Source organism: Chrysemys picta, chromosome 1 (genome assembly GCF_011386835.1).
Source record: "Chrysemys picta bellii isolate R12L10 chromosome 1, ASM1138683v2, whole genome shotgun sequence".
Lineage (NCBI taxonomy): Eukaryota > Metazoa > Chordata > Testudines > Emydidae > Chrysemys > Chrysemys picta.
Window position 1 is genome coordinate 127,252,653 of NC_088791.1, and position 13,132 is coordinate 127,265,784.

The window sequence follows — 13,132 nt, forward strand, 5'->3', positions numbered from 1 at the left end:
GACCAGACATAAACGCCATATCACCGGTGGGTAAAAACTTTTCACAAAGCGATCACTCTATATCTGACCTCAGTCGTCCTCCTTAAAGGAGGCCGGCACAACACTTCCAAAAGATGAATTTAAATTCATAACTTTGCTAGACACTAAAAATCATGATCTTAATAAAGACACTGGATTTACAGCTTATTAGAACAATCTGTAACCCACTAACCCCCCACCCCCTTTTTTTTCCCCCTATGACTACAGCAACGTTAACAGGCCACTTCATCTTGAAGAGTCCTTTAGAATACGTGCTAACTATTTATGCTGAACTATCTGTTTGATCTTGTATTTCACTGAGACACTCTGGGTATATCTACACTGCAATTGGACACCTACATCTGGCCTGTGCCAGTTGACTTGGACTCCTGGGCTTGGGCTACAGGACTGTTTAATTTCAGTGTAGACTTCCAGGTTTGGGCTGCAGCCCAAGTTCTGGGACTCTCCCAACTCACAGGGTCCTAAAGACTAGTCTCCAGCCTGAGCCCGGAAGTCTACACTACAATGAAACAGCCCCACAGCCCAAGCCCAAGTCAGCTGGCATGGGCCAGCCGTGAGTGTCTAATTGCTGTGTAGACATACTCTGAGTACCTTTCCCAGACCTGAAGAAGAGGTCTGTGTAGCCTGAAAGCTTCTCTCTCTCACCAACAGACATTGGTGCAGTACAAGATATTACCTCACCCACCTTGTCTCAGTGCAAATATAATGAAAACAATATCCTTAACAAAATGTTTCCTTTGATATTGAGATAATCAACAAACACCAAATCAAAATATAAAAATGCCCCTACAATCTACTATCAGGGGGTAGCTGTGTTAGTCTGTATCTACAAAAACAACAAGGAGTCTGGTGGCACCTTAAAGACTAACAGATTTATTTGGACATAAGCTTTTGTGGGTAAAACACCCTTCAGCCCAGCTGTGGACTCTTTAAAGTCCATTCTAGATTCTTAAGCATGTAAGTTCGTAATTTTTCTACCCCTGAAGCATAACAAATCATTTTTTTTTTTTTTAAAGTAAGGGTCTGATCCTGTGGTCTGTATGCAGCCACGACTCTAGTGGGATATTTACTAAGTCTGCACAATGGAGGATGCTACAACTGTAAATAAAATGCTGTCAGGAGAAACCATGTTTTATTTCAAAGCAACATTTTAGGGCCAGTTTAGTATTTCCACTTCTGTTTTATAGAGTTGTTGACAAATCTCAAGAATAACAGCACTAGTGCAGGTACATTAGTGAACAGAAGAATTAATGGTACTATTGGGTGAAATCCTGGCCCCATTGAAGACAATGGGAGTTTTGCCAATGACTTCAGTGGGGCCAGGATATCACTCGTCCTTAGCAGAACTGTTAAATTCAGTATATTGCACAAACTGAAAAATAGGGAAGAAAAGCAAAAACTATGCGTAGAGAAATTCCTTTTTCTGGTGTCATTTTAACCACCCCGTTGAAAGCATATGCAGAATGCATTAGTCAATGAACTCAATGCAGTTTATTGCATGGTAGGGTGTGGTCTGCTTTATAAGGTTTAGGCACAGTTTGTTTCTGAATAGATGGAGAGTGACGTCTATTTAATGAGAAGGCTAAAAGCAGAGATCTTGCATGAATCCTATTTTCTGCCTTTCACTCAAGCTATTGCTTGGAGCCACAACAGCTAGATTTTAATTATAACTGGCCCATGCATAAGTGGAACAACATTTCAAAAGTAAAATATGAACCATGGAATATCAAGACAAATATATTTATCTGCTATTTATTTGAAGCTTTAATGTGGTTTCACTGGCAAATGTTCTGTATATCTGTAAGTTTGGGAGAAAGGGATGAGAGGGCTATTTTGAGCACTTACATTTTGCTGGTTTGGGTGACTACTAGGATTCTATTTTTAAATTGGAGAAAAAAAGACAGAAATTAAGCCAAAACTGACCTAAATGCATATATGTCAACCCCTCTCTCAACCAGGCAAAGAGGAGCTTAATGGCTCCAGAACCCTGGTTTATTATAACTAGCTCTGATGTGGCACTTTTATTTCATAGATCTCAAAGCTCTTTGCAAAGGAGATATCATTTAACAGATGGGGAAACTGAGGCATAGAGCAGTCCTATGACTTACCCATAGTCACGCATTAGGCCTATAGCAAAACTGGGAATAGAACTCTTTCTTGAGACTCAGTCCAGTTCTCTATCCCCTAAGCCAGTGATCTCCAAAGTGGGGTGCGCAAGATGATCCCTTTTGGGGGGTGCGGTCAGGGGGGGGAAGGGCAGCCAGAGGAGGGAGGGAACAAGCAAGTGGGGAAGCTGCCCCCCCACCTCCCCCGGCAGGGCCACCTGGAACGCAGGGGCTTTAGGGGCCGCAGGGCCCTGGGCCAAGGGGGCCCTGGCCTGCAGCTCTAAAGCCCCTTTCGGAATGCGGCCCTGCGTCCTCCGGCCCATGGAGGAGCAGGGGCAGCCAGCGGCCAGAAAGAAGCTGCACTTTCCCATTCAAAACCAGCTGGAGAGAAGTGGTGCTTTGAAGGGGAAAGCACCGCTCCTCTCCGGCCGCTGGCTGCCCCTCCTGCGTCCTCCAGCCCGTGCTCGCAGGGCCGCATTCTGAAAGGGGCTTTAGAGCTGCAGGCCAGGGTCCCGGGGCTCCCTTAGCCCAGGGCCTGCATCCCTAAAGCCCCTGCGTTCCGGGTGGCACTGCTGGGGGGGGGGGGGGGGGGGGGCAGCTCCCAGAATCGTGGCTCTGCACCTCCTGCCTGCCTCAGCCCTGAGCTTCCTCCTGCACCCTAACTCCCTCCCAGACCCCTAATCGAGACCTTCGAGTCCCTGTATCACAGTGTTAAACCAAGATTTTCAGAAATAATGAAGCATATTCAATCACATTGCTCTCACTAAAAAAATATTAATTTTTTTAGAGCAAAAAGGGTTTTTGTACAGTTAATAAATAAAATACAATATTTTTTTAAAAAAATATTATTTAATCTTTATCTCCTCCTTTTTTAATTTCTATTTTTGTATGTTTTATAATGTACATAATATATTAGTATAGTAGTACATGTATATAATTTATACATATATTGGGGTTGCATGCTCAAAATTTTTTTACTGGTAGGGGTGCGCGATCAAAAAAATTTGGAGACCACGGCCCTAAGGAACGGGTTGTGAGGAATTGTTATCTGAACATTCCTTTTTTTTACACATATTGGGAACTATGCCTGACCTGAGCACAAGCCGTTAGGTTCCCCTTTTCCTGCAATAGAAGAGGCTGTTGGTTGCCTGTATTTCAACCCCTCTTTAATATAAAATGAATCAATTAAATTTTGCCATAGGGAAAGGCTTGGCCTTCCATTTGGAATCATTTCGTTGATCCTCTCCAGTATCCTAAGAATGATAGTTGGGTGATCATGGTGGAAAGAAGTCAGTGAAGAGAGAGAAAAGGGTGTGTGTTTTTAAGCCTACCCTAAAGGCTGGCTCTGATTCTGAGATCAAGCAGGAAAAAGGAGACAGGATCCCCACTGGGTTGAAAACTCACTCTTCTCTCTAAAAGAAACCTCCTAACCATTGGGAGGGGTAGCTAAGATGATGCTGATCCTACAGTCAAATGCCACCAAGGCTCGGGAGTCCTGCTCTCTAGCCGTTTCCAGTGATCATGGGAGGAGAAAGTGTCTAAGCTCATTCTTCCCGTCACGCACACAACTCCCATGAATTTTCTTTTGTAAAACAAAAGGCTATTACAGGTCTAACCCAAATACCCTGAGCCAGTGTCCTTACTTATGGCTGCCCAGCTGGCTAGACACAGAGAGCTGTTGTAATACCCATGAACTAGGAGCAGCTGGTAGGGAGCAATTTCCGTGAGTTCACCAAACAGGGCTGATATTTTTTTTTCCTTTTGCTTACTTCTGCATTAGCCCAAACATATTTCTGAACATCCTGGCCTTCTAAAGAGCCACCAGACTTTGGCAGCTGGTACATCTCAGAGGACACACATTTTGAGTAAAACTATGCTAGAATATATGTTCATTTTTTGATTTTCCATTTTAGAAATCTCATTAACCTATTGTTTTATTTGCATTATAGAGGTGCCTGGAAGCCCCAGTCAGGATTGTGCTAGGAGTTACACAAACACAAGCCCCTTTTGTGTATAATTATTCTCATGTGTTTGTAGAAGTGGGGCAATACAGGAAGGCATGGTCCTGGTCCCAAAGATCTTACAATCTAAGGAAATAAGTAGTGTATATAAAGGGTGGGGGGAAAGGAAAACAATCAAATATAGTTGCTGGTGAGTCTTTGCTTCAGGTTGGAGGGCTATCTGTAAGCGAGGACTGGCAACTACACACTACACAGCAAAAACACTAACCCAGGGACCAGTCCCTGCAACAAACCCCGTTACCAACTCTGTCCGCATATCTATTCGAGGGACACAATCATAGGACCTAAATACATCAGCCGTGCCATCAGGGGCTCATTCACCTGCACATCTACCAATGTGATATGTGCCAGCAATGCCCCTCTGCCATGCATATTGGCCAAACCAGACAGTCTCTATGCAAAAGAATAAATGGACACAAATCAGACATCATGAATTGTAATATTCAAAAACCAGTAGGAGGGCACTTCAATCTCCCTGGACACTCAATAACAGACTTAAAAGTGGCCATTCTTCAACAAAAAAAACCTTCAAAAACAGACTTTAATGAGAAACTAGAACTGGAATTAATTTGCAAACTGGACACCATCAAATTAGGCCTGAATAAAGACAGGGAGTGGCTGGAACACTACAAAAAGTAATTTTCCCTCTGATATTCACCCCTTCTTCTCAACTGTTGGGAATTGGCCACTTCCACCTTGATTGAATTGGCCTCGTTAGCACTGACCCCCCCCCCCCCCCCACTTGGTAAGGCAACTCCCATCTTTTTGTGTGTTGTAAAATATATATATATATATATATATATATATATATATACACTGCGTACTCTATTTTTCACTCCATGCATCTGATGAAGTGGGTTTAGCCCACAAAAACTTATGCCCAAATAAATTTTTTTTAGTCTCTAAGGTGCCACAAGGACTCCTCGTTACTTTGATAACTGTTGATTTGGGCACTGTGAAATTCATTCTGGTGCAAAAGGTGAAGGCAATGCCCACTGAACCACTTAAGCCCCATTTTGAGGCAATGTGTGAATGGGGAGGAGGGACAGCAGGGAAGCATCTGCTCTGGAACCTTCTTCCCTTGGTAAGATGGGGTCTTAGTACTGGCTCCTTGGACGACAGACAGGCCAGGCGAGGCGCCTTCTATGTGCTTCTAGCACACGGTGTACTGTGGCAAATGGTATGGTGGGGGTGTAGACAATATTCTCACCTCATAAACTGGAGTAGCAGCCACAGGGGTCTGCCCTTTAGCAGTTGTGGGTAACCTCTGTAACCTTTGTGTGTACACATGCAGTTGCTGCTGTTGGACAGATTCAACTTTGTATTGAAATAGGTCTAATACTACTAACCACAAACTGAGATACTGCGTTACCTCAGGTGGTTAGGACCTATGCCCTTGCACAGGCACGTTCTGAGTTCTATCGCTACTGTCGCCATGAAATTCTCCATGGCCACAATGTGCAGGTGATAATGATAAATGTGATGCTGCTAGATGGCTATGAATTTGTTAGGATGTGTTGAATTATTTATGTTTGTAATTCAAGTACACATCATTATGTATCTTTTCATAATAAGTCTCTTGGGAATGTAAAATGGGCAAGATTTTTCCATCAGATTGTATAATGGCTTGTTGTAGTGACATTTGCAGCAGCTCAGCCTTACTGAGCAGTTATGTTTGTTCTTCTAAAGCATTTGTTTGTAAACAGTTTAAAAATACACAAAGGATTACAGGGACTTTGCAAACAGATGCAAAAAAAAAATTAGATCAAATGTTGAGCCTAAGAATCTTTACAGTTATTCAAAACATTTCTCTCTCATAGGTCTTTATGTCCTACAGTTAGTACGAGCCTGATCCAGAGCTCACTGTAGTCAACGGAAGTCTTTCCATGGGCTATGGAGCAGGCCCTAAGTGCACAGTTCAGGTTCACTAAGAAACTTGGGGTCAATAATTAGAAGCATATGTGCTTGGGGCCACTGAATCTGATTGTAGGTGACCGTGCCAATTTATGCTGGGAATGTCTATGAAAATTATTAGGAGCATTCTAAAAGGAGAAAACTATTCGTTAATCTCCAAATGACCATACCTGATGTGAGGTTTTCAAGAAATATTACTTAAACTGTTACATTAATTCTCTTCACTGCTGGTAAACAGATTGTAGTAGAAGGGAGCAAAATATTTTCCACGTATGTTTAGAAGGGCAGGCAACTTTTGAATATATTACTTTGCAATTTAATTAAACAGTTTTTTTCTCTTCATCACAAAGTGAGGAAAGGATAATAGATTCCAGATATAAAAAGCATGCTTGCCAATTTGTATTGTAGTGAACTCTTCCCAAATGATCTGTCAATTAATTTTGTAACTAGGTAAGTGAACACACCTATCAATACAAAAATTCCTTCCAGTTTTTATACACGATGGGGCTTCAACCCAATATTTGCCACCTGGGCTTGTTTTGGGCAGCGGACAACTGGCCAGTTACAGTGGCCAAAGCTCACCAGTGCAGAAATGTTTTACATGTAGTCACAATGGGAAATTACTGAGAGTTGGAGCTTGCCTCTGTGCAGAGTTGCACCGGTTTAATTGTGGGCTTCTCTACACATGGAGTTAGGGTTAACTAAGGCCATGTCTACACTACGAGAATAGTTCGATTTTACTTAAATCGAATTTTTGGAATCGATATTGCAAAGTTGAACGTGTGTGTCCACACTAAGGACAGTAATTCGACTTTGTGAGTCCACACTAACGGTGAAAGCGTCGACATTCGAAGCGGTGCACTGTGGTCAGCTATCCCACAGTTCCCGCAGTCCCCGCTGCCCATTGGAATTCTGGGTGTAGCCGCAAAAGCCTTCTGGGTAAAAAAATGTGTCCAGGGTGCTTTTGGGTAACTGTCATCCGTCAATCACTCCCACCCTCCCTCCCTGAAAGCGCCGGTGGGAAATCAGTTCACGCACTTTTCCAGTCAGTGACAGCGCGGATGCCACAGCACTGCGAGCATGGAGCACGCTGCGACCATCGCTGCAGTTGTGGCCGCTCTCAACGCCTCGCAGCTTATCATACACCTTTCCCTGAGGCAGATGCAGATAAGTCAGGTGAGGAGGCTACGGCACCGCGGTGAGGGCCTGAAGTCTGAGAGTAGCACAGACCTCTCAGAAAGCACGGGACCCAGTGCCGAGGACATCACGGTGGCAATGGGTCATGCTGATGGCGTGGAACGGCGATTCTGGGCACGGGAAACAAGCACTGAGTGGTGGGACCGCATAGTGCTGCAGGTCTGGGATGAATCCCAGTGGCTGCGAAAGTTTCGCATGCGGAAGGGAACTTTCCTTGAACTTTGTGAGTTGCTGTCCCCTGCCCTGAAGCGCAATGACACCCGGTTGCGAGCTGCCCTGACTGTCCAGAAGCGAGTGGCCATAGCCCTCTGGAAGCTTGCAACGCCAGACAGCTACCGGTCAGTCGCGAACCAGTTTGGGGTGGGCAAATCTACCGTGGGAGTTGTTGTGATGCAAGTAGCCAAGGCAATCGTTGATGTACTGCTGCCAAAGGTAGTGACCCTGGGAAACGTGGAGGCGATCATAGATGGCTTCGCAGCGATGGGATTCCCAAACTGCGGTGGGGCCATAGATGGAACTCACATCCCTATCCTGGCACCGGACCACCAGGCCAGCCAGTACATTAACAGAAAGGGCTACTTTTCCATGGTTCTGCAAGCACTGGTGGACCACAGGGGACGTTTTACCAACATCTACGTGGGATGGCCGGGCAAGGTTCATGACGCTCGTGTTTTCAGGAACTCTGGTCTGTTTAGATGGCTGCAGCAAGGTATTTACTTCCCGGACCACAAAATAACTGTTGGGGATGTGGAGATGCCTATAGTCATCCTCGGGGACCCAGCCTACCCGCTAATGCCCTGGCTCATGAAGCCCTATACTGGCGCCCTGGACACTGAAAAAGAACTCTTCAACTACCGGCTGAGCAAGTGCAGAATGGTGGTGGAGTGTGCTTTTGGCCGTCTCAAGGGGAGATGGAGAAGCTTACTGACTCGCTGTGATCTCAGCGAAACCAATATCCCCATTGTTATAGCAGCTTGCTGTGTGCTCCACAATCTCTGTGAGAGCAAGGGGGAGACCTTTATGGCGGGGTGGGAGGTTGAGGAAAATAGCCTGGCTGCTGATTACGCACAGCCAGACAGCCGGGCGATTAGAAGAGACCAGCGGCACGCGCTGTGCATCCGGGAGGCTTTGAAAGCTAAGTTCCTGAGTGAGCAGGGTAACCTGTGACTTTAAAGTTTGTGTACAGAGAAGCTGAACCTGCCCCCGTTTCTTTACCCAGTTAATGTTGACTATCCTATCCAGTTACATACCCCCTTCACCCCCCTTCCAACACACGTTTCGAAATAAAAATAGTTCTACTTTGTTAATGCACACCATTTTCTTTACTACTGTTTTCGCGGGAATTTTTTAAAACTGGGACGCAGACTGTGGTGCGGAGCGGGTGTAGTGTAGTGACGCAAATGAAGCTTCTAAACTCAAGGATTGACAGGCTCCGCTGTGGTGGGATGGTTGTTTCAACGGCGCCTGTCACCCCTCCTGATTGGGACTGTGTGTATGGGGGGGCTATGTGACTTTGTGGCAGGGGGAGGACGGTTACAGATCCCCTGCTGCGTGGCTCTGTGATCCTGCATAAGGACCGCCGCTTAAGATCTGTAACTGCCCTCCCCCGCCACAAAGTCACAGAGCAACCCACCCCCCACCACATAACATGAAAACAACCTCCCAGACTAACCAGGGTAACTAGTCACTGCATCACTGCACTGTGTATGTGCCCTGCTGCTGTACCTACCCCCGCCTATGTACTCTGCCAAAGGTGACTGTCCTGTCCAATTACCACCCCCCTTTCCCCTCCTCCTCCAAAAGAACATGATGGAAACAGTAGTTAACAGAAACGTATTTTTTATTATCAACTACACATGGAACTGGGAGGTGAAACTTGGACGGGGGCTTGTGTCAGGCGGGAAGGAAAGAACTTGTCAAATTTTGGGGAATGAGAGCTTTCTGCTACTAGAGCTCTCTGCAGGGGTGGAGTGAGAGTTAGCACGGACTCTGCCGCCTCTCCTTCTTTGGACTTTGGGTGAGGTGGGTATGGGACTTGGTGGCGGGGGAGGGCGGTTACAGATAGACTGCAGCGGGGCTCTGTTCTCCTGCCTCCGTTCCTGCAGAACATCCACAAGGTGGCGGAGCGTGTCTGTTTGCTCCCTCAGTAGTCCAAGCAGCGTTTGAGTCGCCTGCTGGTCTTCCTGCCGCCACCTCTCCTCCCGATCCATGTTTGCTCGGTGCATTTGGGACAAGTTCTCCCGCCACTGGGTCTGCTGTGCTGCCTGGGCTCGGGAGCAGGCCATAAGCTCAGAGAACATGTCCTCCCGTGTCCTCTTCTTCCTACGCCTAATCCGCGCTAGCCTCTGGGAGTGTGATGTCAGGCTAGGTTGTGAGACAGTCGCAGATGGGGCTGTGGAAATGGGAAAAAGGGAGTGAATTCCTCAGAAAGATAAATGTAGTTGTGAACAAAGAACATAATCTTTCTCTGTGAACAAGACCATGCACAGCACCTATCACATGCGCACTCAGCACAAGGTCGAATTCTCGGCCTTCGCATTCAGTGCCTGGGGTCTTGCACAGCACTTTTGAGAAGCGGGGCAGCACAACGGAATTTCTGTTGCAGGCAGACATGGTAAGCCATAGACTTGTGGCAGTTTAAAACTTTTATATTACCACTGGCCTCATTTCACATTGAAAGCAATGTCAGTCCCTGCTGCCAGCAATCCGGCAAGCGGGAACTCTGCCCCTGTCCCACCCCCTCGCGGCTGTCCCCGGGAACGATCCCTGTAGGCTGCCCCTCTCCCGCCTCCACCGCGTGGCTGCAAACCAGCGGTACAGTTCTGTAAAGGAACGAGCAAACAGTCCCAACACTAACATTCCCCTACCTAATTCAAAGCAGGTCACCATGAGCGACATCACCCTGATGAGGATCTCTGACAGCGAGAAAGAGAGAATGCTCCGGGAAAGCCTCCAAAGACCAGGGCCGTATGCCGCCCTGCTGTGCAGAGCAATGATTCCCGAGTACTTGATTGTCTCGTGGCGCGGCAACGTGTCGTACTACGGAGGACCCAATAAGGCCGCTCTCCCCAGGAACCTCATGCAACGGCTTTCCAATTACCTCCAGGAGAGCTTCATCGAGATGTCCCAGGAGGATTACTGCTCTATCCCCGGACATATAGACTGCATTTTACTGTAGCTGCAGTAGCAGGGACTAAACAGTAGAGCGGCTTGGGCAGGACAATCACGCAAAACCGGACATTGCTAGATTTTTTTTCAAAACTTGCACTGCCCATGACTGAACCGTTAAGCGCCTAGGGCACAGTAATCATGAACAACCCATTCTTTTAATTGTTAATATTCCTGTTCTGTTAAAAATAAATGTTTAGATGTTTACAACACTTACTGGCTGATCCTTCCCCAGATTCTGTGTCCGGGGTAATGGCTGGGGACGGTTGGTAGGGGATCTCTGTAAGGGTGATGAAGAGATCCTGGCTGTCGGGGAAATCAGCGTTGTGAGCGCTGCCGACTGCCTCGTCCTCCTAATCTCCTTCCTCATCTTCCCCGTCCCCTAACATGTCCGAGGAACCGGCCGTGGACAATATCCCATCCTCAGAGTCCACGGTCAGTGGTGGGGTAGTGGTGGCGACCGCACCGAGGATGGAATGCAGTGCCTCGTAGAAACGGGATGTCTGGGGATGGGATCCGGAGCGTCCGTTTGCCTCTTTGGTCTTCTGGTAGCCTTGTCTCAGCTCCTTGATTTTCACGCGGCACTGCGTTGCATCCCGGCTGTATCCTCTCTCTGACATGTCTTTAGAGATCTTCTCATAGATCTTTGCATTCCATTTCTTGGAGCGCAGCTCGGAAAGCACGGACTCATCGCCCCACACAGCGATAAGATCCAAGACTTCCCGATCAGTCCATGCTGGGGCCCTCTTTCTATTCAGAGACTGCACGGCCATCACTCCTGGAGAGCTCTGCATCGTTGCCAGTGCTGCTGAGCTCACCATGATGTCCAGACAGGAAATGAGATTCAAACTGGCCAGACAGGAAAAGGAATTCAAATTCAAATTTTCCCGGGGCTTTTCCTGTATGGCTGGTCAGAGCATCCAAGCTCGTACTGCTGTCCAGAGCGTCAACAGAGTGGTGCACTGTGGGATAGCTCCCGGAGCTATTAGCGTCGATTTCCATCCACACCTAGCCTAATTTGACATGGCCATGTCGAATTTAGCGCTACTCCCCTCGTCGGGGAGGAGTACAGAAGTCGAATTAAAGAGACCTCTATGTCGAACTAAATAGCATCGCAGTGTGGACGGGTGCAGGGTTAATTCAATGTAACGGCGCTAACTTCGACATAAACGCCTAGTGTAGACCAGGCCTAACACTATCTGTGGACACTCTCTTTTATTCTGGAATAAGAATGCCCTGTATCTGTCTAGCTTAGGTTATAGAATCATAAAAGACTGGGGTTGGAAGAGACCTCAGGAGGTCATCTACTCCAACCCCCTGCTCAAAGTAGGACCAACCCCAACTAAATCATCCCAGCCAGAGCTCTGTCAAGCCGGGCCTTAAAAACCTTGAAGGATGGAGATTCCACCACCTCCCTAGGTAACCCATTCCAGTATTTCGCCACCCTTCTAGTGAAACATAATCCTCCAGATGTGGCCTCATCAGTGCCAAATGGGGGGGAATAATCATGTCACTTGATCTGCTGGTTATGCTCCTATTAATGCAGCCCACTATGCTGTTGGCCTTGTTGGCAACAAGGGCACACTGTTGACTAATATCCAGTTTCTTGTCCACTGTAATCCTCAGGTCCTTTTCTCCAGAACTGCTGTTTAGCCAGGAATTGAAATAAGTGTCCACACATGGACTTAAACAGAGAGAACTCTATGTACAGACAAGCCATTAATGTGTGATTTTTAAACTGATTTAGGGCTTGTCTACACATGAAAGTTAATTTTAGAATAAAGTAGAGTGTAAATTTAAAGCAGATTAACTTTCTTGATTAACTCCATGCATGGATTAAATTAATTTGGAATACAGCACTCTTATTCCAGAATCAAAGCATCCACACACAAAGTTAATCAGGAATAACTCCCCTGTAGACAAGCCCTTAGTCAAACCAGTGCAAATGGCTGTGTGGACACACTTATAAATCAAAATAACAAGTTTATTTCAGTTTATTTCAAGTCAATTAGGAGCAGATTTAAGGTAAAATAAAATAAGCCACTATTGAACCGAACCAAGATCCCACATGGGGGCTTGCACTGCTTGAATTCAGCTGGTGCAAGGTGTAGACAAGGCTTTGTATGATCCTAGTCAGTTGCCCCCTGAAGTCTTTCCAACATCTAAAGGGCTTCTGCTTGTCTACTCTGCAAATTTCCAATCCAACTGCCATTAAAATCAGTGGGAGTTGGATTGGGACCTAAAAGAAGAGACAAAGAGAGAGAGAGAAGACAGGGGAAAAGGGAAATGGGGAAGGAAAAAAGGTAGATATGGACATAAGGGAAATGCAAAGCTTTTGCAAGACACAAACACAGAAAGAAGGGTGAAGAGACAATGACAGGAGGAGGAGGGAAGGAAGAAACAAAAGGGCAGAAACAACCTGGATACTTGTAAACAGTGGTATCTCAAATGCTTTCTCCACAAGGACATGAGGGTCACTACGTTGTTGAGGAGAGATAGTAAAGGGTTACATTGTGAATGCTTTACACGGGCCAGCAGTTACTAATGCAGATAGTCCCACTTAATGTGGGTATTTGTCTAAGTGCTCATTAGTGTACAGATGGGGTTCACAACCTGTATTTTAATCGCATAGAATAAAATAACTTGTACCCCCAAGTTCTTTTGTGATACGAGGAGAGTGAATCTAGA